The 26,468-nt window shown below is 34.5% G+C and overlaps 1 protein-coding gene and 1 long non-coding RNA gene across 4 annotated transcripts in view; both read left to right on the forward strand.

Annotated features, from left to right (window-relative positions):
• ANKRD7 (ankyrin repeat domain 7) overlaps positions 1-1,040 on the forward strand; it is a 28,412-nt gene extending 27,372 nt beyond the window's left edge. For both annotated transcript variants that reach the window (XM_063726149.1, XM_024249851.3), the window contains exon 7: positions 698-1,040. The gene's annotated coding sequence lies outside the window, so the exon portion shown is untranslated. The remainder of the gene's footprint in view (positions 1-697) is intronic.
• Positions 1,041-17,408: 16,368 nt separating this feature from the next.
• LOC134761787 (uncharacterized) overlaps positions 17,409-26,468 on the forward strand; it is a 117,310-nt gene continuing 108,250 nt past the window's right edge. For both annotated transcript variants that reach the window (XR_010140920.1, XR_010140921.1), the window contains exon 1: positions 17,409-17,462. This is a non-coding gene — a long non-coding RNA (uncharacterized LOC134761787). The remainder of the gene's footprint in view (positions 17,463-26,468) is intronic.

Genomic DNA, 26,468 nt, shown 5'->3' on the forward strand with positions numbered 1-26,468 from the left:
TGCCTCAGCCTCCCAAGTATTTGGGATTACAGGCTCCACCACCATGCCCAACTAATTTTTGTATTTTTAGTAGAGATGGGGTTTCACCATGTTTGCCAGGCTGGTCTCGAACTCCTGACCTCAGGTGATCCGCCAGCCTCGGCCTCCCAAAGTGTTGTAATTACATGCGTGAGCCACTGTGCCTGGCCCTCTGAATTACTCTTAATGTATACTCTTATTTCCTCTTCTCCTGCACCTCTCTCTCTCTTTTAAATGTCTGTGTAGCTCTAAGAAGTGAAGAATTTCTGTGGTTTACACTTCGTTTCTTAAGGGAACTAAAGCAGTAGAAACTACAGAAAAATCTTTGCTACATTTTGAGTGCCTCTTGAGGGTAGACATTTAAAACCAGGCTCACTCATTTTATTTTGGCAAGTTTGTTCACAGTTCATAGTGAAATGTTAATTTTAATTAATGTTTTAAAGCATAGATTTATTGTGTCAAGAAAATTACGAAAAGATGTTGCAAAAATGGTGAACGTAAAAAGTTATATTTCTGTCAAATTCAAAAGGGACTACCTAATCATTTAAAAATTACTATTAGATATAGAAATGCTAAATTATAATTGTGTGTAGATGAGGCATATAATTTAAGAAATACATGTAGAAATGGAAATATTTAGACGTAAGTGAAGACATTATAAATATCATTTGTTTCCTAGATATGGAACCCATTTCTACAATTTCTTTGCCGCTTCCTTGAATTGGAAAAATGTATTTTGAAAGAACTGTTAAGTGAACTATTATGATATTTTTGCTGACTACCCAGTTGAAGAAAAGTTTGTTAATTGGATGGGATTTTTTTTTTCACGTTAGAAGACATGAAGAAATTTTAAAATATAAACATCTATATTGTGAACCATCAGCTGAAAAGATAAATTTGTGTTCAATATATAGGCAGAAAAAAATTTGTGTCAAAATATTGAATGGAATAATAATGAGTAAACTGTGTTAGGCATGTGTTAAAACATTTAAATAAAATAAAAATACATTTCAGCTACAAAATGAAGGAAAACATTATAAATAATCCTGTATAAATCGAAATTATCTTTTATATACAAGTATTTTCACTGGTAAGACCTTTTTGATTTTTTAGAAACACTACAGTAGTATAAAATATATTCAGAAAACTTGGGTATTATAGAAAAGAAAAAAGAAAATGCGTCACTCAAAGTCTCATTACCCAAACAAAACATTTGTTAAATTTTTGGCATGTTTTGTAGTATTTTAAAATTTGCTTAGTTTTTTTTCCTCAAAGAGAATTTCCAATTTTACATTTTTCTTCTTGAAAACACAATACATTGTTCACAGTTTGCACTGTGCTCTTTGCTATAGCTTAAACACATCGAGTGTGGTCTGGCTTCAGAACAGTTCCCTATAAGACCCTTTTTCCTTTAGTTGTTGCCTAGGACAACTCCTCATGGGACCTCAGTCACTGCTCTGTCATTCTGTCACTTACAATGCACTACTCTCTTCTTGCATTTTGGAATTAAAGCTCCATGAGGGCTTGAACCTTTTGTTCCCTACTACTTGTTAAATGCCTGGTGTATAGTAGATATTCAATTTGCTGAATAATAAGTGATACTTTCAGGCCCTGTTCCAGTAACTTTACATATCTTACCTCATGATCTTTGCACAGTCTTGTGAGGTAGGAAGTATTTGTATCCTCATTTTAAGATGAGAACATTGAGGTGCAACATGGTTCAATGACTTGCTTGAGATTACTGAGCTAGAACACTGGGAGCTGGTGTATAAACCCATGCTCTCTGGATTTGAACCTAACCAGTCCCATGCCAGAATTTGTACCATAAACCAATATGCCATGTCATTTCTCTCATGAATGAATATATATCATCCTTGTAAGCTCTACTTTTAATGGCTCAGAAGGAAGATTTTCTTTGAATTTGAAACTCATTTAAACCACTCTTTTATTTAAGTATGTTTGTTTCACTTATTTCTAGTGCTAGGTGATATTGAAGAGCTAAAATGGAGGGGAAATAAAACCAGACAATTCCTGACTTCAAGTCAACAAACATTTAATTTCTGCTATGGTTTCAATCAGTGATTCTTAACTGGGAGCAATTTTGACCCCAGGGGGTATTTGGCAATGTCTGCTGAGATTTTTGATTGTCAAGACTGAGAATCAATACTGCTAAATATCCTATCATGCATGGGACAGTCCCCACAACAAGTAATTGTCTGGCCCCAAATGTCAACAGTTTCACGGCTGAGAACTCTGATGTAGATTCTATATTATATGCTGGGGACCAAAGATGAAAAAGATGTTTTTATATACTCTGCCTTAAATGAGCTCACAAATTTTTAGTTTCCCCACTCCCAGTCTTTATGTAAGCAGAGTTAGAACATGTGTAGTGTACCTTCGCCATTAACAGAAAAGGAGGGAGTGGTAAACTACCTAGCGTAGTTTAGGGAGGGTCAGGGGTGATTTCAGCTAAAAAGGAACTTTTTGGCTGGGCTCGTAGAATAAGTAGGGTTTCTCTAGGTCTCCCAATCAAAACTTAGTCAACCATAATAAAAAGTTTATAACAGAGGCAGAGGCAAAACACCCAAGAATCAGAGGAGAGAGGAAGTCACCACAAGGTTAACATTGGTGGGGTAGATAAGATTTTAACCAGGTTCTGAAGGGTAGGTGGAATTTTGACATAGTACTTCTAATAAGAAATTAGGCTTGGCACGTTGGCTCACACCTGTAATTCCAACACTTTGAGTGGCTGAGGTAGGAGGATCACTGGAGCCCAGGAGTTTGAGACCAGCTTGGGCAACATAATGACATCCCATCTCTACAAAAAATTTAAAAATTAGCTAAGCATGGTGGCACATGCTGGTAGTCTCACGTACTTAGGAGACTCCTGCTGAAGTGGGACGATTGCTTGAGCCTAGGAGGTTGAGGCCTCAGTCGGTGGTGATTTTGCCACTGTACTCCAGCCTGACCTTGTTACAAAAAAGAAAAAAAATAAATTAGGTGGGATGAAGAACTTTGTGTATTTTATAATAGAATTTGTGTTGACTACTCCTTGGGGAAAATGTGTACTCTAAAATGGTATGCTGTAGTGTAGATGTAGTGCACAGATATTTGATCTGATTTTGCCAGCTCTGCTTCTCCATTACTATTACATCTCTAGGAACAATTTTGTGAATTCTCTCAAGTATTTCAATTCTTAGAATATTGTCAAATTGTGAATTACTTTTTAGTGTGCCTGGTAATATCTAAAACAGAACAAATTCACTTTTCCTTTAAGAAGTTTAACAACAGAAAACAACTATTTAATACATACCCAACTTTAGGTAAATATGTACACTTCCTGTAAGCAACCATATAAGTAGACTACTTTTCTCACTCATGTGGACAGCTAGGAGGAATACATTTCTTCATGAATGATCTCTTCCCCTAACCAACTTTGTTATGGCATAAAGTCGTGCAGATTTAGAGCACCCTCGTGAAGGGAGTGATGCTGACTAAACCATGTGCTTTGACACAAGTCTGGCAAAGAAAGGGCACATTTTTCTAATTTTTCAAAGGTAAGTGGAAGTGACACATTGCCTTTTTTTTTCTTATCAGAAGCCCATCACCCTCTTGCACTCTTGCCATCCTCCCCAAGGAGAGCATGTTAGATAGCAGCTACTTCTCCAGCCTTGGTCTCCCAATGAGACACACATGGGCATGTCTGAATTAAGCCCAGCTGATAAGAGGAACCCTGCGGGGCTTAGCAGAGCCACAGTACTCAAAAGAAAGAAATAAATGTTTGGAGTTTAAACCAGTGATACTGTGAGGCTGTTTATTGTCCCCAGCAAAAAGATGACTGATAACAGAAATCATGGGGTCAGCTTGTCAGATCAACAGTGTGCATCTCGCTTGTGATGTGCTTACCCACTTTCATTCTCTAGAAATAAAGCCTCTCCCCACAAAAGATTCTTTTACCAGCTGCAAGGAAAACCATCTCATGTGTTACATAGATGATGCTTTTATTCTGCAGTCTTTACTGAGATTTAATGAATCATACGTTTACATAATCACTTTTTGCTTTACAAGAAATACCTGACATTTCTTTCCTAAGGAGTTCTATTAGTTTGCTATTGTTGCTGTAACAAACTACCACAAATGCAGTGACTTGAAACAAACACGAATGGATTATCTTACAGTTTTGGAGGTCAGAAGTAAAAAGTGGATCTAGGAGGGTAACCACAAGGTGTTGGCAGGATGTGTTCCTTTCTGGAGGCTCTGGGGGAGAGTTTGTTTCCTTGCCTTTTGTAGCATCTAAATGCTGCCCACAATCCTTGGCTCCTGATCCCCAGCAATTATATCACTCTGACCTCTGCTTCTGCCCTCAAATCTTCTCTGACTTTCCTGCCTCCTCCTTTCACTTATAAAGATGCTTGTGATTACATTCAGTCCACTTGGAAAATCTGTGATAGCCTGCCCTCCCATCTTGAAACTCTTAATCTAATCACATCTTTACATCATTTTTGCCTCTTAAAATAACATATTCCCAGGTTCTGGGCATTAGGATATGGATATCTTTGACAGGCCAGTATTCTGCTACCCACAGGTGCAGTGGAGTGGATTGGAGATTACTTACTGATTTTATTTTAAATTTTGAAACAATCTCAAACTTAGAGAAAAATTGTCTTCTCAGTAGTTTTTTTTTGAACCATTGTGTGAGTAGGTGACCTTATGTTGTATCACCCCTAAGACTTTTGTGTGTATTTTCCTCGAACAAGAACATTCTTCTGCATAATCACAATATAACCATCTAAATTGGGGAATGATTAATATTGATACAATACTAACATATACTTCTCAGATTTCATTCATATTTTCCCAAATGATCCAATAATGTTCTTTATAGCAAAATAATCAAATATTGCCTCTATCATGTCTCTTGATTCTCCTTAATTTTTCAATAAATATTTGGTATTTCATTCATTTTTATGACCTTGACACTTTAGGAATTATAAGCCAGTTGTTTGATAGGATGTTCTGATTTTGAGTTTGGTAATTCTTTATGATTGGATCCATGTTATGGGTGTTTGGTAAAATTATCTCAGAAGTGTTGTTACATCCTCCCTTGTGCCACACCATTTCAATTTGCAGTTTACTTTGATCACTGGATTAAGGTGGTATTGTCAGCCAGGCTTCTGCAATGTAAAGTTGCTCTTTTTTTTTTTTCTATTTGTAATGATATGTATCTTGTGGAGAGGTATTTTGAAACAATGTAAAGATCCTGATCCTCATTACATTTTCCATTCGTTTATATGAACTTGAATTCCTAGTTTCCTATTTCAATGGATTGTGTAACTTAATTTGATGCTCAAATTTTCTCAGAGTTGCATGTCTAATTTTTTTTTTTTTGGTGAAAGACTGGACATTCTAGAGAATATATTTAGCAATTCTGGCTTCTGTTTTATTTTTCTGAGGGATTTCTTAAAGCCTAGTACACATTAGTTATTTTTCCTGATCCTCTCCCTCCCATTATCTGCCATCTGATAGGCCCCAGTGTGTGTTGTTCCCCTCTGTGTGTTCATGCGTTCTCATAATTTAGCTCTTGCTTATAAGTGAGGGCATGCAGTATTTGGTTTTCTGTTCCTGGGTTAGTTTGCTAAAGATTATGGCCTCCAGCTCCATCCATGTCACTGCAAAGGACATGATCTTGTTCTTTTTTATGGCCACGTAGTATTCCATGGTGTATATATACCACATTTTCTTTATCCAGTCTGTCATTGATGGGCATTTGGATTGATTCCATGTCTGCTATTGTGAATAGCACTGCAATGAACATATGCATGCATGTGTCTTTATAGTAGAATGATTTATATTCTTTTGGGTATATACCCAGCAATGGGACTGTGGGGTTGAATAGTATTTCTGTCTTTAGGTCTTTGAGGAGTCACCACACTGTCTCCCACAATGGTTGAACTAATTTATACTCTTAACAGCAGTGTAAAAGAATTCCTTTTTCTCCACAACCTTGTCAGCATCTGTTATTTGTTGACTTTTTAATAATAATCGTTCTGACTGGTGTGAAATGGTATCTCACTGTGGTTTTGATTGAGCTTTTTTCATGTGATTGTTGGCTGCATGTATATCTTCTTTTGAGAAGTTTCTATTCATGTCCTTTGCCTACTTTTCAATGTGGTTGTTTTTTTTCTCTTATAAAATTGTTTAAGTTTTTTATAAATGCTAGATATTGGGTTTTTGTCAGATACATGGTTTGCAAAATTTTCTCCTGTTCTGTAAATCGTCTGTTTACTCTGTTGATAGGGTTTTTTTTTGGTGGGGAGGGGCTGTACAGAAGTCTTTAATTGGATCCCATTTGTCAGTTTTTGCTTTTGTTGCAATTACTTTTGGCATCTTCGTCATGAAATTTTTGTCCATGCCTAAGTCCTAAATGGTATTGCCTAGGTTTTCTTCTACGGTTTTTATAGTTTTGGGTTTTGCATTTAAGTCTTTAATCCATCTTGAGTAGATTTTTGTATATGATGTAAGGAAGGGGTCCAGTTTCAGTTTTCTGCATATGGCTAGCCAGTTATCCCAGCACCATTTATTAAATAGGGAATCTTTTCCTCATTGCTTTTTGTCAGGTTTGTCAAAGATCAGATAGTTGTAGGTGTGTGGTATTATTTCTGGGTTCTCCATTCTGTTCCATTGGTCAGTGTGTCTGTTTTTGTACCAGTACCATGCTGTTTCAGTTATTAGTATAGAGGCAGGTAGTGTGATGCCTGCAGCTTCATTCTTTTTGCCTAGGATTGCCTTGGCTATTTGGGCTCTTTTTTGATTCCATATACATTTTAAAATAGTTTTTTCCAATTCTGTGAAGAATGCCAATGGTAGTTTAATGGGAATAGCATTGAATCTATAAATTACTTTGGGCAGTATGGCCATGTTCATGATATTGATTCTTCCTATCCATGAGCATGGAATGTTTTTCCATTTGTTTGTGTCATCCTTGATTTCTTCGAGCAGTGGTTTGTAGTTCTCTTTGTAGAGGTCATTCACTTCCCTTGTTAGCTATATTCCCAGGTATTTTATTCTTTTGGGGGCAATTGTGAATGGGAGTTCATTCACGATTTGGCTCTCAGTTTGTTGAATTGTTTAAACTTTAGACCATGCCAATGTATTTTTAAGTGGACTTAAATAAAACTTACACTAAAAAAGAGACTATATCTTCTAAAAATGCCGAAAATTCTAAAATGTTATTGAGAAGATACTTAGGGGCTCAAAAATCTGGCTAAGATTTTACTCCCCCACCCTCACATACATGAAATATTTTGAAACATAGACATTTCACAGGATGAAAACAATGTTCACTCTAACTTGGTACCTTAATTAGCAATAATTACCTTATTATAGGGCTATGCTGCTATAAAAATAAAGAGATTAAATGGAAACGACTGGATCCATATGATATAAGATGCACAATAATCCTTTTTTTGTAATGAGACTATAACCATTGTTAACAAAAAACAGCTGTCAGTTCTATTCATTTGAAAGTCACATATGGATCGTTCATTGTGGCAGGCAGTATGTGGGAGCAGTGGACATAGAGATCAGAGGATCTCTTATAACCTGAGTCAAATATTTTCCCCACATTAGTGTATCTAATCAGTAAACACATAAACTCTTGCTGTAAAGCTTGCCTAAGAAGCTAGCAACACTGCCTCAGAACTCACTATATTTTTGAACATGATAACTTTTAATATTTTGATATAACATTTCAAAAATAATTCTAAGGACATTTTTGTGGAAGAATCTATTTTTGGAAAGATGAACTCTTTTGTATTGGATAACTCAAGACTACTGTAAATCAGCAACTGTACTGTTAAAAGGATATCATTGTCAGTGGACCTGGCCATTCCACATCTTGGAATATATTCTAAGAAAATGACTAGAAAATAAGGCAAATATTCATATACACTGATGTACATCACAGATTTATTTAAATATTAGCAAAAGTTTAGAAGCCATTTGTGTTCAATCATAGAGGATGCCTTGGACTTCTAGGGTGAGGTGATCTCCTAATGCTAAATATGATAAATAAGTTTCTTGCCCTCCTGCTTGCTGGCCGGTATCCTATCTTGATTCTGCTGATTCTTTGCTGTTCTTTACTGCATTTATTTTGTCATTTTCTTTTGATGCATTAGAAAATATAAACTTGGGATCAATTTATATACTTATTAAGACAATAAATTTGACTTACCCATCAACCTTGCCTGTGCCTCTCTTCTCGTCTGGCAGTACTGGGTATTAGCAATCTTCAGAGTCTACCAGTTGGATACTAGTGGTGGGGGAACATCTTCATGTTTATTAGCCATTTGATTTCCTTTTGGGACAATAGTATAAAATGCCTGGCCTATCCTTTCCTGTTTCCTGTTTTTTCTTAATTACCTTCATTAATACTTAAAATATGAAGACTACAAATACGCATTCATATACATTTATTGCATATGACGTACTTTGTAGTTGATTTAACTTTGGTTCAACAGATTCTTTCAGTGATTTCTTATAGCAATCAGCTCCACCCCCAATAATATATTTATCCTTCACTGAACTACCACATATTTGAATAGGTCCTCTTCATATGATTATTTCTCTTCTAGACATAGTTATTATTAATAAGTGATTACAGTCTTTAACAATCTAGACTGTTTTACTTACAGAGTTGCTTATGGCACATTTTTATCTTATTTACACCTATTTGACTGAAAAATAATTGTGCACCTTTTATTTAATCCCTATAGTTAAGAAAGATTTCCTTTATATAACATTTCATTTCTTGTCTTTTTTCTCTTTTTGGCCATGTTTTTGATTCATAAGCAATGATAAGGTAATAGGAATATCGAAGGATTTTATTCTGGATAAGATTAAGATTTAAGGTGCTTTTAGAATATTTTATTTGGCATTTGCTTCATTTGTTAAAAAACCCTGCCTTTTCTTTATCACAAAATCTATAATTCTATGAAGTATTTGTTCTATTGGGTATTTCCCCGTGTAACTATTTGCCATCTAGTGGACAGTCTAAATGCTGCTCAGTTTTACAAAATAAAGTTTCCAATTTGATCTTTTCACAATATCTTATAGGGAGAAAACCTTTTTTCCAAGTTTTCAAGTTTTAAGCTATTTTAATACACAGGGATTTATAAATCAGTTCTGATTTGTGTATAAAAGAATTGTTATTTTGAATGAACTTGTATCCTCTCCCATATCTACTACATTTCTTAGCACCTAGTAGGCACCTATTAAAATTAAATATTTATTGAATGGAATATTTGTTGAATGAATGAATAAAATGTTTAGTGAACTATACATGTCTTTCAGTGGTTGGAGCATTTACAATTTTTATACTTCATTATTTTTATTTAGTAGAGTTAGCAAAAAGAATGGCTGGAAGTCAGAGGACTTGTTCACATATTACCAAAGAATGTCTATGTTACATGACCAATTTATGCATCTACACTACATGTGAATGTGTGTTGACTGATTTGCTACTTTTGCATTTTTTCATATTCAGGGTTTTCATAATTCATGGACATAGTGAGTGAAGCTATGCTGCTTTTACTAGGAACTATTTCTTTTGGGATTTTGCTGGTGTATTCAACTAGCAGGGAACTTCAAGTGGAATCTAGGACACCTGATTGCCTTGAACAATTAAGGCAATTGAAGGTGCTGGAGAGTAAGGTTAATCGATGCATGCTTTAGAAGTCTGTATTCACAAAGGGAAGTCAAGTGTTCCATTCAACAAATACTGAGTTTCTGTTACATGTCAGGCATGTATTATGCATGGCAGTACTAAGATAAACAACATCTTATGGTCTATAAGATTTTTTACCTAACTGGAGAGATAACACATTGAAAATCTCTTACCTTACCTTCTTCTTTGAGAAATTATGCTTTAGCTTTTGTGGTTCCCCATGCCTTGTGTGATAGGCAGAATTGTAAAATGACCCCCTGTGACCTATGCCATTATGTATTCTTCTTTTGAGTGTGTTTGGAAATTGTAAATATGATGAAGTGTCACTCCTGTAATTATGTTACTTAAATGGCAAAAGGGAGATTAACCTGTTTGGGCTTGATCTGATCACATGGGCCCTTTAAATCTAGGTCCAGAATTCAGACACAAAAGTCAGAGATGGAAGTATAAGAAAGATCTCAGGTGAGGGAAACTCTCTTGCTGGCTTTGAGTATGAAGGGGGCCATGTGGCGAGATCTGAGAGTAGTTTCTAGGAACTGAGAACATCCCATGAGCAATAGCTAGCAAGAAAATCGGGACCTCAAACCTGCAGATACAAATTATTGAATTTTTTTCTGCACCTATATGAGCTTGGAAGAGAACTCTGAGCAATAGCTGAGAAAGCAGCTTGTGGACACCTTGATTTGAGACCCTGAGCAGACAGCCCACCACCCTGTGCCAGGACTCTGACATATAAAACTTTGAGTTTGTCAATGTTTTATAGCTTTTAGTAAGCCTTTCACCTCCCTAGCTAAGTTTATTCTTTTTGGTGTTATAAATGGAATTGTTTTCCTGATTTATTTTTCAGGTAGCTGGTTGTTGGTATATAGAAGTGTAGTTGCTTTTTGTATATTGATTTCATATCCTGCAACTTCACTGAATTTGCTTATTAATTCAAAGTTTCTTTGCAGTCTTTAGAGTTTTCTATTTAGAAGATTATGTCATCTGCAAACAAACAATTTTACTTTCTCCTTTCTGATTTGGATGACTTTTCTTTCTTTCTTATTGTATAATTCCTCCGTCAAGGACTTCAGTACTTGACTGAATAGAAGTGCTGAAAGTGGGAATCCTTTCCTTGATCCTGATCTTACAGGAATAGCTTTCAGTTTTTCACCAGTGGGAATGATGTAAGCTACAGGCTTTTCAAATACGACTTTTATTATATTTAGGTAATTTCCTTATATTTCTAGTTTGTTGAGAGTTTTCATCATGAAATGGTGTTGAATTTTGTCAAAAGCTTTTTTCTGTATCTATTATGAGAGTCATAGGAGTTTTACTCTTAGTTCTGTTAATGGGCATGGTTATACTGATTGATTTTTGGATATGGAACCACCCTTGCATCCTAGAAATAAATCCCACTTGATATGATATACGATCTTTTAATGTGCTGCTGAATTAAATTTACTAGTATTTTGTGGAGAATTTTTGCCTCTATGTTAATCAGACATCCTGTTGACCTGTAGTTTTATTTTCTTGTGTTGTTTGTCTTTGATATCAGGGAATGCTGGCTTAATGAGTTTGCAAGTGCTCCTTTGTCTTCATTTTGGGGAAGAATTTGAGAAAGGCTGACACTAACTCTTGTTTAAATGTTTAGTAGAATTCACTAGTGAAGCCATCTGGCTCTGGGCTTTTCTTTGTTGAGACGCTTTTTGATTACTGATCCAATCTCCACATTAAAATAGGTCTGCCTTTATCCTTGAAATAACCTGCTCAATTGTCAACAAGAAGTGTATCTGGAGACAGTTTGCATTCCTTTTTGTTTGTTTAATGTTGATTATGTCCCTGATAATTCAGGCATAAATAAAAAATAAGGTAAAAATTATATGTATAAAAATCTATGTAGTCGATGTAACTAAAATATTTGAGGAATTAATGCTGGATTTTGAGAAGAAGGTATACATAATGGAGATTCTGGAGAAAATGCAACTGAGCCACCCACATCAAGTATAATTTTTCTTCTTATTAGAAGCACATGAGATTAATAGACTACAGTGATTATCTATTATTTACAAGTATGATACTGTAAGAATTCTTTCCTGCTTTCTGGAGATTGACCATTCAGAGACAATAAGGAAGGGGAACATGTGTTTTTTGAATCATCCTTGTGTATTTTTATGTTTCTTAAAAGTTAGTAAGAAGCTTCTCCTTTCTATTTAAGTAAGATAAATTTAAGATGTGATAGAATGTCACAATGGATTTCTGATTTCTGCTTCAGATTTAGATATCTGTACCCTACCCTTCTTTTAGTCACATACGCACACACTTGCTAGAAGGATCATCCAACTTTATTCAAAAGACTTGGCTGTACACTGAAAGCCTTCATAGTCAAGTGAACCACACCTACTCTGGGACTCAAAACTATTGGGATTGTTGAAGAATCCAAATGCCAGCAGAAGCCCTGAAACCTTATGGGAAATGTTGGTCTTCTGATGCCCTGAATAGAATATTTCTATTATTATAATTTTAATGAATATTTATAAATATATAAAATTATATATTTATAAATATATATTTATAATTTATAATTTATATATAATTTATAATATATATAAATTACAGATATATTTTAATAGATGTATAAATTATAATTTATAAATTACAAATATAAATATATAAATATGTAATTTATAAATACATAATTATAAATATTATAATATTTCTATTATTTAGTTAAAGAATCAAAGTATGATCTTAAGGAAGACAAAGTATAAGAATAGGAACTTGGAAGGTGGGAGTTAAGCGGGTCACTGGAATTTTATCAGTTAATTGCTCCTATATATAATGGGATATCAAGAATTCCTGAGAAAAAAACAACAGTTTGGGTAATACACCAGAAAAGGAAAATAGCAACACTTTCCTTTGGCCTCTCTCTTAATAGTGATTCTATCTATATATTAAAGGGCCTGAATTGTTATGGTAATAGAAGGCATAGAATTATAAGGAAATTGCAGCTGGTGTGTAGTATAGATACACATTTACTTTTCAAATTTTGTGAACGTTTCCTCCTTTGAGTCAGGCATAGAAGCTCCCTAAGTGCTGATAGATAGAATAAGTTAAAAAAAGACATTGTGATATTCTATTAACTGAATCTGTCTCAGTCTTGTTTACATTGTTCCCAAATCTCAGACGCTACAAGTGAAAGAGCCTTTTAACAGTAATACTGTCCAATGATTACATATAAAAACATACCAAACCTCACAAAATTGACCAATCTATATTAAATACCTGTGAGAAGACCCAGACTTGAAAATTTGAGTTTTTGTTTACATGTAATATGTCTAACTGTAGTAGAATGAAGTATGTTTCAGAAATATCTTGCCATGTCCTTGATATGAAGTTTGGTATGATCACTTGCTCTGACCAGGATCTTGGAGTGTAGATGACACAGAGCAGAGCTTCAGTCCACCTGCAGTGGACATCTAGCATGGACATAAATAAATCTTTGTTGTTTTAAGCCACTGAAGTTTCTTTAGCCATAGCAAAATACAATCTATCTTGACTTATACACTATCCTGAGCTTCGTATGTGTAATATCAAAAGTATGTATCAGAAGAATAAATGTATTTGTTCTTCCTTAATTTTAGAGGTATAGTCAGTGAGAAAATAAAGCTTAATTCCACCAAAGGAATCCGTTTCTACCACTTTAAAGCAACTTGTTTGATATTTAAAGAAATATCTTAGAAAACAGGCAGGAAGTACAGTGATTCTTTATGTTCTCACACAGAGAAATATTAAAAATAATGGCATATTTTCTTTAGAGAAGTAAAATGAATTCATCACCTTTGTGAATATCATATTTATGTACATTTTCTGTGGTAAATTATTTACTTCAAATGGATTTGTGTATCAGAAATGACAGGAATATCAAAACTATTTATGAATGGTTATAATTAAGAATACTTGACTTTTGTGAAAATTTAGAGATCAAAAATATTTTTTCAACTTGGTTTATATGTGTAGCAGAAGGCAGCCTAACAAAAAAGAAAGTTAACTTAGAGAGTAACCAAGGAAGAAATTACAACAGAGTTATTTTTAGAAACTATGCAATCCAGAAGACAATAGAGGGCATCATCTTAATAATACAGATTGAAAGAAGAAAAGTAAACCCTAGAATTATATACCCAGTGAAAATATCCCTAAAAAAGGAAGGTGAAAGTCTTTTTTACACAGCAAAAAGCAGAAATAACTCCTTTCCAGCAGACATGAAATGTTAAAAGAAGTTCTTTAGACAGGAGTATAACAAGAGATGGAAAGTTAGATATGAACAAAGAAAGGATTGTAGAGGCCAGGTGCGGTGGCTCATGGATGTAATCCCAGCACTTTGGGAGGCAAAGGTGGGCGAATCACCTGAGGTCGGGAGTTCCAGACCAGCCTGACCAACATGGAGAAACTCCGTCTCTACTATAAATACAAAATTAGCCGGGCGATGTGGTCCATGCCTGTAATCCCAACTACTTGGGAGGCTGAGGCAGGAGAATCGCTTGAACCTGGAAGGTGGAAGGTGGAGGTTGCGGTGAGCCAAGATCGCGCCATTGCACTCCGGCCTGGGCAACAAGAGTGAAACTCTGTCTCAAAAAAAAAAAAATAAAATAAAATAAATAAATAAATAAATAAATAAATAGGATTGTAGAAATGGGAAATGTGAGAGTAAATAAGAAGTTTACCTTTTAAAAATTTATAACATATGTAAATATAGAGATGTAACATGCATAAAAATAAAGGACAATGCAGGAAAGAAAATATATGGAAGTATATTGTTTGAAGATTTTTATGCTACATGTGAAGAAACATATAAACTAAATAGACTCCTACATACTAAAGAAATGTAGATAAATATTTTTCACAAAGAGAACTCCAGATTCAGATGGCTTCACTTAGTCAACATGGTCATATAATTTCTAGACAGCATAGTAAAGGCATGAAAAGAAAATAAAAGGCATAAAGATTGTGAAGAAAAAAATAAAATTGTTCTGATTTGTAGATGACATAATTGTCTACATATAAAATCCGAATGAACCTAAACCAACAAACAAAAACCAGCTACTAGAATTAATAAGTGACTTTGTCAAAGTCGCAAGATACAAGATAAACATACAAAATGAATTGTATTTCTGTATACTAGCAATGAACGTGTGGGCATCAAAATTAAAAATACTTTTTCATAAAGAAAACACTTCTATGAAATAGTTGTAAATGAAAACATGTACAGGACTTATATGCTGAAAATTACAAAATGCTGATGAGAGGAATACAACATCTCAATAAATGGAGAGACATAATACATTTGTAGATTGGAAGACTCAGCATGGTGAAGATGACAATTCTTTTCAAGTAGATATGTAGGTTTAATGCAATCTCATCAATATCCCAGCAAGATATTTTGTAGATATAGACAAGATTATTCTAAAATTTATATGAAAAGGCAAAAGAACTAGAATAGCTAAAACAATTTTGAAAAAAGAATAAAGTGGAAGGAATCATTCTACCTGATTCAAAGACATTATATGGCTCTAGTAAGCAAGTCTGTGTAGTAGTATTCGTGGAGGGATAGATACATAAATTAATGAAACAGAAGAGAGAACCCAGAAATAGACCTACGCAAATATGCTTGAATTTTGATGAAGACAGAAAAGCAATTCAATAGAGGACAGATCACAAAGAAAGAGAGCTGGAGCTATCATACATCCACAGGCCAAAAAATGAACTTTGACCTAAGTCTCACTTTGTATGCAAATAAACTAGAAATGGATCATGGAATTAAATATAAAGCATAAAAATGTAAAACTTTTAGAAAAACAATCATAGAGAAAATCTTTAGGCTTGGGCTAAGCAAGAGCTCTTAGACCTGACACCAGAGGCATAGTCCATTAAAGGAAAATTCAGTGAATTAGACTACATTAAAATTGGAAATTTTTGCTGTGTGAAAGACCCTGTTATAGGGAGTAAAAATTCAAGCTATAATCTATTATAGGAGAAAATATTTGCAAATTACATATCTGATAAAAGACTAGTATGTAAATTATATTGAGGACACTCAAAACTTAACAGTAAAAAACAATCAATTAGTAAAAGGACAAAATCAATGAAAAGACACATCACCAAGGAGGATATATATATGGCAAATAAGCAGATGAAAAGATGTTCAACATCATTAGCCATTAGGGAAATGGAAATTAAAACTGTACACCAATGTTCATAGCAGCTTTATTTGTAATATCCACAATCTAGAAGCAACCTAAATGTCCTTAAAGGGGAGGAGCAGTATTGCATGATATGGATGTGCCACAGTTTGTTTAACAGTGATCCTTTCCTAAGTTTGTTTAACTGTGGTACATCCATATCATACAATACTACTCCACCCCTTTATGGACATCTAGGTTGTCAGATGACCTAGATGGATGTGGTACATCCATATCATACAATACTACTTAGCAATAAAGCAGAACAAACTATTGGTACATACCATGACCTGTGTAAATTTCCAGAGACTTACACTTAATGAAAAAAGCAAGGCCCGAAGGTTCTTATATTGTATGATTCCATCTATAGAACATTCTTGAAATGACAAAATTATAGAAATGGGGAACAGATTAGTGGTTGCAAAGGGTTAAGGAAGTAGTGCAGGGCAGGAAGGATGTAGGGATGGCTACAAAAAGGCAACATATGGGATCCTTGTGATTACAAAAATGTTCTATATCTTGACTATATCAATGATGATATTTTAGTCATTTTGCATGGGTGAAACCAGGATAAAGAGTAAATGGGATTTCTCTGTATTTTTTAATGACTGAATGCAAATTATAATTTAATGTAAAAAATTTTAATTAAAAATTATATACATATGAAAAAAGTTACTAGGCTAAAACATGCTCCTCTGAAGATATGGGTACTTAAGGATAGTTTATTTCTTCCAACCTAAGATAAATTTAGGGGTACTTTACTTAAATATTTATGGCCTTGAAAATTAACTATTCTATATGGTTGGAGAGCTCAGACTGTTTTATGGGTGCAATATTCATATTTTTCCAGAGACATTTAAGTTAGCAAAAATAGAACTCAGAAAAAGTTGTATTTATTTTTCCAAACAATAGGTGGCATCTGAGTTTCACAAACTGATAATTCATGCTTATATCAGGAAATGCAGTTGTATTTTTCAAATTCATTCAAAATTTAGTTTACACAGTACTCATCATGGTTTATATTTATAAGTATTGATTAATTAAAAGAATACACTTTTTTCTAAAATTAACACTGGGAATTTTGCTAGTTTTGAGGGAAAATATGAAAATATGCCATAGATTTCATAATGTAATGTTACATCTTTTTGAATATAATTTATACATTGTATAAGAATACACTTTTACTCTCAAATTTGTACTGGAAGTTTTAACTAAAATTTAGTGAATTCTAATGCATGTCAAATGTTAATTTTTCTAATTTTCTTTCACATTATTCAGCTGTGTAGAAAAATCTAATATAAGTATTCAGTATATGAATGATACATAACTTCATTTTCTAATAAAACTTACATTATTTGGAAATACCAACCTTCTTGACTCTGTCAGCTTTGACTACTGTTTTATATACCTCAGGCACCAAATGTTTTCTTGTTTCCCTCCCTTTCACAGTTTGGAGCTTATTCTTGGGGACTATTCTAAGCCTGAGGAACCAACAACCCACGGTGAGACTAATCATTTCCTATTGTTTTCAGGTATTGAATACCTCTATATCAGTTTTAAAAAAAGAAAAGTCTGGAGCCTTTTGTGTTATTTTTCCTAGCTGTAAGACTATAAATTCTCATACATATTCAAAGCTGTTGAGTTTATTCTTTCCTAAGAACCGCTAGGTTATACTGGCTCTGAATATCTTTATATTTTGTTCTCATCCTTTTATGGGGCCTGCCAGCACACAACCCTATGGCGAAAGCCACCTGTCTGCTTTGCCATAACTACCTGGGTCTGGCTCCCAGGCTTCATCTCCCTAGCTCAACAGGATAAAAGCCCGAACTCTGAACAAATGAGTGGTAGAAACAATGCCAGGTTTTCTCTTTAAAAAATGGATTTGGATTCATCCCCTGCCATTTTTGAACTCTAAATCTCTGGTTAAGTTGTCAAACCTATCTGAGGCTCAGTTTTGTCAACGACATAATCTGTTGTGAGAATTAATTTAGGTTAAATATTACATTTGTAAGCCATTCTGTAATGGGGCCTTATTTATTTTTTGTTGTTCATTAGAAAATAAAAATTTAAAAATGAAATCAATATATAAATTCAAGCTATTGTTAAAAGAGTAATAAATATAAATTTTGAGTAATACTTAGCTGGCATAGCTGGCAGTTGTATGTAAGCTATAGGAAATTTTTAAAAACAGAAAAAGACATTTTTTTTTTTTTACTTTGAAAGTTAGTGTTCAGAGTAGACAGAGTAGAAATGCCCTTCCTTCCTTCCTTCCTTCCTTCCTCTTCCTCCCCTCCCTCCCTCCCTCCCTTCCTCACTTCCTCCCTTCCTCCCTTCCTTCCTTGTTTCCTTCCTTTCTTTTTCTTTCTTTTCTTTCTTTCTTTCTCTTTCTTTCTTTCTTTCTTTCTTTTTCTTTCTTTCTTTCTTTCTTTCTTTCTTTCTTTCTTTCTTTCTTTCTTTCTTTCTGTCTCTCTCTCTCTCTCTCTGTTTCTTTCTTTCTCAGAGTCTCACTCTGTTGCATAGGTTGGAGTGCAGTGGCACATGCTTAGGCTGGAGTGCAGTGGCACAATCTTGGCTCACTGCAACCTCCACCTCCCGAGTTCAAGCGATTCTCCTGCCTCAGCCTCTTGAGTAGATGGGATTACAGGCATGTGCCAACACTCCTGGCTAATTTTTATATTTTTAGTAGAGACGGTGTTTCGCCATGTTTATCAGGCTGGTCTCAAACTCCTGACCTCAGGTCATCTGCCTGTCTTGGCCTCCCCAAAGTGCTGAGATTACAGACGTGAGCCACCATGCCTGGCCGAAATGTTCTTTATGTAAAGGTATTACCTGTTTGATCAAAATATTACTATAAAATCTTCAAGGTGGGAGTTTGGAAAAACAGAAGCAGTCACGAAGAGGGTTTATTTTCACTAGAGAGAAAGTAAAGACAGACTTCAGGAGAGATGAGCAATGTTGGAAGGGCTTTATATTCGAATACTTAAAGGGCTTTGGTACTCTGGGAAGTGTGTGTGTTTGTGTGTTGTGTTGTTGCTATTAATACTAAGTCCCTACCTGAGCCATACGGATAAACAATAGAGGAGATGTGGTTCCACAAAAGAAAACAGAGGGACTGTTCCACATTTGTATAATGAGGATAGTATCTCTTAAGTCATAGTACTGAGGTGAGGATTAAATGAAATAAAGTATATATTGCCTGATGGATGCAATTAGTGGCCCAGAATAAGTGCTCAACAAATGGTGGTACTAGGAGTAATAATAATTTTTATTATTGTTTGTAAATAGGATGATTTTTGTTGTTGTTATAGTAGTAATTTTCTAAAACAGTTTTAGGGTCATATTTGTTATCTTAATTATTTTATCAGCATACAAATGAAGGATAATTATTTGAATATAATCTTTGCAGAGCCATTATGTAAAGGTGGCACTTCCTCCAATTATATCCTTAATTTGTTTATTATCTCCATGCCTAATCATGGTACTCTGAATTACCACAATAAAATTTTCTGTATCTCAAAAAAAAAAATACTAAGTCAAGAATTTGAATGCATGGTTGAAAACCTAAACTAAGACAACTGTGTTAAGTACATTGATTACATTACTTTTTGCTACAAAACCTCTTCTGATAGAAAGCAGCAAAAATTATGTCTGTGTTCTGCATGCCAAATCTTCACAGTGTTTCCCAGCTGCGTTGGTGTTCCAAGCCAGGCTCTTTCTCTTTAGAGTCAGTGTGATGAGCTATAATTGATGGTAGCCATGATGATGATGAAGCCTGAAGTGAGTATTTCTCATGTAAGCTCATTCAAAGGAGTTTTGAGCAATCATTTCTGTGTCAAAGTCAAGTTTTTATAGTGAATGAAAAAACTATACATATATATATATGTAAACATTCATTTTGGACCTGATAGCATTTTTTTTCCTTTTACCAGCCAATAAATCTTAGAGTTTTTTTTCTTGTTGTGGAGATTTATAAGTGGATTCATTTTCCAGAGCTTAAGCTTCCTCCATTCTATCAATGATATTTTCCTCAAAGTGCCTTTGATAGCTTAAATAGCCTTGAGAAGAAAGTTTATAAATTAAGTATAAGATTAATAAGTATATTTACTTCATTCTTTTGGGGCTGCTGCAATTTCACTGTAGATTTTTAAATCAGTGTGCAGCATTTCATATCATTAGGAAGTGGAATGGGTATATAACATTAAATTCAATAATGTCCTGGTAAGTAAGTTACAAACATCAGTATTTCCTCTCAAATAACTTCTCTCAAATATTTAAGAGCACATATTAACTAGACTTTTATATTTACATTTATATTTTTAAGGTGAGATTTATATAAAATGAAATGTCTAAATCTTAAGTATACTATGAGATGAGTACGCACAAATACATGTAACTGTGTAACCCAAAACCCTATCAAGATACAGAACTTTGCTAGAAGGATTCCTTCATTTGCTTTCCCATTCAATCCCCGTTCTCCACCAAATTTTTTTTTTTTTCTGGCTGGAGTAGTTTTGCCTTTTCTAGGATTTTACATAAATTGAATCATGTGGTATTTACTCTTTGGGGTAAAGCTACTTTCACTCCGCATACTGCTTTGAGATTCATCAATGTCGTATGTGTTAATACTTATTTTCTTTGTCTTGTTGAATAGTATTGCACTGTAGAATCTACCACATTTTATCTGTTCTCCGATTAAGATCTGAGAAGTTTCTAGTTTTCAGGTATAATGAATAAACTACTATGATCGTATCTGTTCAAGCCTGTTTTGATTTTTAAATAAGAAACTGTGTGTTTTTACTTTTTTATACTCCTACCAACCACGTATGAAAATTTCAGTTGTTCCACATCCTCACCATCAGTTAGTATTGTCTATATTTTTAATTTTAGCCATTCTTGTGTTTTTTTTTTTCGTGTAGGGGTTTGTTCTTGTAGAGGCTTCCAATAGTGGTTCTACTTGTATTTCCCTGATGACTAATGGTAGTGATCACTTTTTCATCTGCTTATTGGCCATTTGTATGTTTTCTTTTGTGAGCTATTTATATATTTTATCTTTTTATGTATTTACTTTCATTATTGTGCTATGAGAATTCTTTATATATCCTATATATTAGCCCTTTGTCATATTTTTATTTTGCAAATAAATTCTTCTAATCTGGAGTTTAACTATGTATTTATTTACTTTGCTTCAACTTTTATTTTAATTTCCAGGGTACAGGCGCAGGATGTGCAGGTTTGTTACCTAGGTAAATGTGTGCCATGGTGGTTTGCTGCACAGATCAACCCATCACCTAGATATTAAGCCTAGCCTCCACTAGATATTCTTCCTGATGTTCTCCCTTTCCCTGCAGCCCCCAACAGGCCCCAGTGTGTGTTGTTTCCTACCATGTGTCCATGTATTCTCATTGTTCAGCTCCCACTTATAAGTGAGAACATTTAGTGTTTGGTTTTCCATTCCTGTGCTAGTTTGCTGAGGATAATGGCCTCCAGCTCCACCCATGTCCCTGCAAAGGACATGATCTCACTCCTTTTTATGAATGCATAATATTGATGGTGTATACTTACCACATTTTCTTTATCTGGTCTATCACTGATGGACATTTGGGTTGATTTCATGTCTTTGCTATTGTGAAGAGTGCTGCAATGAACATACATATACATGTATCTTTATAATAGAATGATTTATGTTCCTTTGGGTATATACCCAGTAATGGGATTGCTGGGTCAAATATATTTCTGCTTCTAGATCTTTGATGAATCGCCACTCCATCTTCCAGAATGGTTGAACTAATTTATATTCCCACCAACAGTGCAAAAGTGTACCTTTTTCTACACATCCTTGCCAGCATTTGTTGTTTCTTGATTTTTTACTAATCACCATTCTGACTGGTATGAGATGGTATCTCATTGTGGTTTTGATTTACATTTCTCCAATGATCAGTGATGTTGAGCTGTTTTCCATATGATTATTGGCCGTGTGAATATCTTCTCTTGAGAAGTGTCTGTTCATGTCCTTTGCCCACTTTTTAATGATTTTTTTTTCTTGTAAATTTATTTAAGTTCCTTGTAGACTCTGGATATTAGACCTTTTTTAGATGGATAGGTTGCAAAAGTTTTCTTCCATTTTGTAAGTTGTCTGTTCACTCTGATGATAATTTCTTTTGAGATGCAGAAACTCTTTAGTTTAATTCATTCCATTTGTCAATTTTAGCTTTTGTTGCCATTGCTTTTGTCGTTTTCGTTGTGAAGTCTTTGCTCATGCCTATGTCCTGAATGGTATTGCCTAGGTTTTCTTCTAGGGTTTTTAGAGTTTTGGGTTTTACATATAAGTCTTTAATCAATTTTGAGTTAATTTTTGTATAAGGTGTAAGGAAGGGGTCCAATTTCAACTTTCTGCATATGGCTAGCCAGTTTTCCCAACACCATTTATTAAATAGGAAATCCTTTTTCCATTGCTTGTTTTTGTCAGGTTTGTCAAAGATCAGATGGTTGCAGCTGTGTGCTCTTATTTTTGGGTTCTCTATTCTGTTCCATTGGCCAATGTGTTTTTGTACTGATACCATGCTGCTTTGGTTACTGCAGCCTTGTAGTATAATGTGAAGTCAGGTAGTGTGATGCCTGCAGCTTTGTTCTTTTTGTTTTGGATTCTCTTGGCTATATGAGCCCTTTTTTGGTTCTATATGAATTTTAAAATACTTTTTTTCTAGTTCAGAAGAATGTCAATGGTAGTTTAATGGTAATAGCATTGAATCTATAAAATACTTTGGGCAGTATGGCCATTTTCACAATGTTGATTCTTCCTATCCATGAGTGTGGAATGCTTTACCATTTAATTGTGTCTGTCTTCTTTGAATTTTTTAAGCAGTGGTTTCTAGTTCTTCTTGAAGAGGTCTTTCACTTTTTTGTTGGCTCTATTACTAGGTATTTTATTCTCTTTGTAGCAGTTGTGAATGGGAGTTTGTTCATGATTTGCCTCTCTGCTTATCTGTTGCTGGTGTATAGGAACACTAACAAATTTTGCACATTGATCTTGTATCCTAAAACTTTGCTGAAGTTGCTTATCAGCTTAAGTAGCTTTTGGGCGGAGGCGTAGTAGCCTTGAATAATCTTTTATATTTCTGTGGTGTCAGTTGTAATATCTCTCGTTTCATTTGTAATTGAGCTTATTTGGATTTTCTCTTCTTTTCTTGGTTAATCTTGCTATTGGTCTATCAATTTTATTTATCTTTTCAAAGAACAAAAAGCTTTTTGTTTCATTTATCTTTTGTGTTTTCTTTTTGGTTTCAATTTTATTTAGTTCTGCTCCAATCTTGGTTATTTCCTTTCTTCTGCTAGGTTTGGGTTTGGTTTGTTCTTGTTTCTCTAGTTCCTTGAGTTATGACGTTAGATTGTCTATATGTGCTCCCTCAGACTTTTTGATATAGGTATTTACCACTATGAACTTTCCTCTTAGCACTGCCTTTGCTGTATTCCAGAGGTTTAGATAGGTTGTTCACTATTGTCGTTCAGTTCAAAGAATTTTTAAATTTCCATCTTGATTTCATTGTTGACCAAATGGTCATTCAGGAGCAGGTTATTTAATTTCCGTATATTTGCATGGTTTTGAAGATTCCTTTTGGAATTGATTTCCAGTTTTATTTTAGTGTGGTCTGAGAGAGTACTTGATATAATTTCAATTTTCTTAAATTTATTGAGACTTGTCTTGTGGCCTATCATTGGTCTATCTTGGAGAACATTCCATGTGCTAATGAATACAATGTATATTCTGCAGTTGTTGGGTAGAATGTTTTGTAAACATCTGTTAAGTTCATTTGTTTCAGGATGTAGTTTAAATCCATTGTTTCTTTGTTGAATTTCTGTCTTGATGACCTGCGTAGTGCTATCAGTGGAATATTGAAGTTCCCCGCTATTACTCTGTTGCTATCTCATTTCTTACGTTTGAGTAATTGTTTTATAAATTTGGGAGCTCCAGTGTTAGGTGCATATATACTAAAAATTGGAATATTTTCCTGTTGGACAGGCCCTTTGTCATTATATAATGTCCCTCTTTGTCTTTTTTAACTTCTGTTGCTTTAAAATTTGTTTTAAAATTTTATACAAATTTTAAATATACAAATAGCTGTTCTGATATACAAATAGCTGTTCCTCCTGGCCTTTGGTGTCCGTTTACATGGAATATCTTTTTCTGCCCCTTTACCTGAAGTTTATGTGAGTCCTTATGTGTTAGGTGAGTCTCTTGAAGGCAGCAGATAGTTTTCTTGGTGAATTCTTACCCATTCTGCAATTCTGTATCTTTTAAGTGCAGCATTTAGGTCATTTACTTTAAATGTTAGTATTGAGATGTGAGGTACTACTCCATTCATGGTGATTATTTTTTGCCTGTATATCTTGTTTTTTTTTAATTGTATTTTTGTTTTATAGGTCCTGTGAGATTTATGCTTTAAAGAGATTATGTTTTGATGTGTTTCCAGGATTTGTTTCAACATTTAAAGCTCCTTTTAGCAGTTCTTGTAGTGGTGGCTTGGTAGTGGCAAATTCTCTCAACATTTGTTTGTCTGAAAAAAGACTGTATCTTTCCTTCATATATGATGCTTAGTTTCGCAGGATACAACATTCTTGGCTGATAATTGTTTTGTTTGAGGAGGCTGACGATAGGGCCCTAATCCCTTCTAGTTGTAGGATTTCTGTTGAGAAATCTGCTGTTAATTGGATAGGTTTTCCTTTGTAGGTTACCTGGTGTTTTTGTCTCACAGCTCTTAAGATTCTTTTCTTTGTCTTAACTTTAGATAACCTGATGACAATGTGCCTAGGCAATTATCTTTTTTGCAATGAATTTCCCAAGTGTTCTTTGTGCTTCTTGTATTTGGATGTATAGGTCTCTAGCAAGGTTGGGGAAGTTTTCCTCGGTTATTCTCCCAAATATGTTTTCCAAACTTAGATTTCTCTTCTTCCTCAGGAACACCAATTATTCTTAGGTTTGGTCGTTTTGCATAATCCCAGACTTCTTGGAAGCTTTGTTCGTATTTTCTTATTCTTTTTTCTTTGTCTTTGTTGGATTGGGTTAATTCAAAGACCTAGTCTTCAAGCTCTGAATTTCTTTCTTCTACTTGTTCAATTCTATTGCTGAGACTTTCCAGAGTATTTTGCATTTCTGTAAGTGTGTCCAATGTTTCCTGAAGTTTTGATGGTTTTTTATTTATCCTATGTATTTCATTGAATATTTCTCCCTTCGCTTCTTGTATCTTTTTTGAATTTCCTTGCATTGGCTTTGCCTTTCTCTGGTGCCTCCCTGATTAGCTTAATATCTAACTTCCTGAATTGTTTTTCAGGCAAATCAGATTTCTTCTTGGTTTGGATCAATTGATGGTGAGCTAGTGTGATTTTTGGGGGGTGTTAAAGAGCCTCGTTTTGTCATATTACCAGAGTTGGTTTTCTGGTTCCTTCTCATTTGGGTAGGCTCTGTCAGAGGGAAAGTCTAGGGGTGAAGGCTGTTGTTCAGGTTCTTTTGTCTCACGGAGTGTTCCCTTGATATAGTACTTTCCCCTTTTTCCTAAAGGACGTGACTTCCTGAGAGCTGAGCTGTAGTGATTGTTGCCTCTCTTCTGGGTCTAGCTACTTAGCAAGTCTACCAGGCTCCAGGCTGGTACTGGGGGTTGTCTGCACAGAGTCTTGTGATGTGAACCATCTATGGGTCTCTCAGCCGTGGATACCACACAGTATTTGGGGTGTGTCCTGGGTCCTGCAGGAGCAATCTGCTTCCTTCAGAGTGTTTGTGGGTCCTCTTGGGTTTGCTGATTTATTCCTGAAGTTGTTCTGGAGCTAAAATTCACTGTGTGAGCCTCCAAACACTGCTCTGTCTGTCCAAGTTGTAGCTGCAACCTAGTCCTTCCCCTTAAATTTTTTTACAGCCTTTGATTTATAGTCTGTTTTATTTGATGTAGGTATAGCTATTCTTGCTTTTTTTTTTTTTTTTTGGTTTCCAGTTGCATGGAATGTCTTTTTTCATCCCTGAATTTTTAGTCTATGTGTCTTTACAGGTGAGGTGAGTTTCCTGAAAGCAGCATATGGTTGGGTTTATTTATTCATTCAGCCACTCTATGCCTTTTAATTGGAGAATTGAGACCATTTACATTTAGTGTTATTATTGATAAGAAAGAGCTTATTATTGTCATTTTTGTGGTTTGTTTTCTCATCGTTTTGAAGCTTCTCTCTTCCTTTTTTTCTTTCTTACTGTCTTCCTTTGTGATTAAGTGATTATCTCTGGTAGTATGTTGCTTTTTCTTTTTAGGGGATCTGCTATAGGATTTTGCACTTTGGTTACCATGAGGCTTACAAAATACATATCGCAGATATAGCAAGTTATTTTGCAGAGGGGATGACTTATCTTAGATCACCAATAAAAGAATAGAAATAAATATAAGAAAAACACACATAAAAATTCTACACTTTAACTCCATCCCCCAGCATTTTGACTTTTAGTTGTCTCAATTTAATATTTTATATTACCTATT

The sequence above is a fragment of the Pongo abelii genome, chromosome 6, assembly GCF_028885655.2.
Source record: "Pongo abelii isolate AG06213 chromosome 6, NHGRI_mPonAbe1-v2.0_pri, whole genome shotgun sequence".
NCBI classification, from domain to species: Eukaryota; Metazoa; Chordata; class Mammalia; order Primates; family Hominidae; genus Pongo; species Pongo abelii.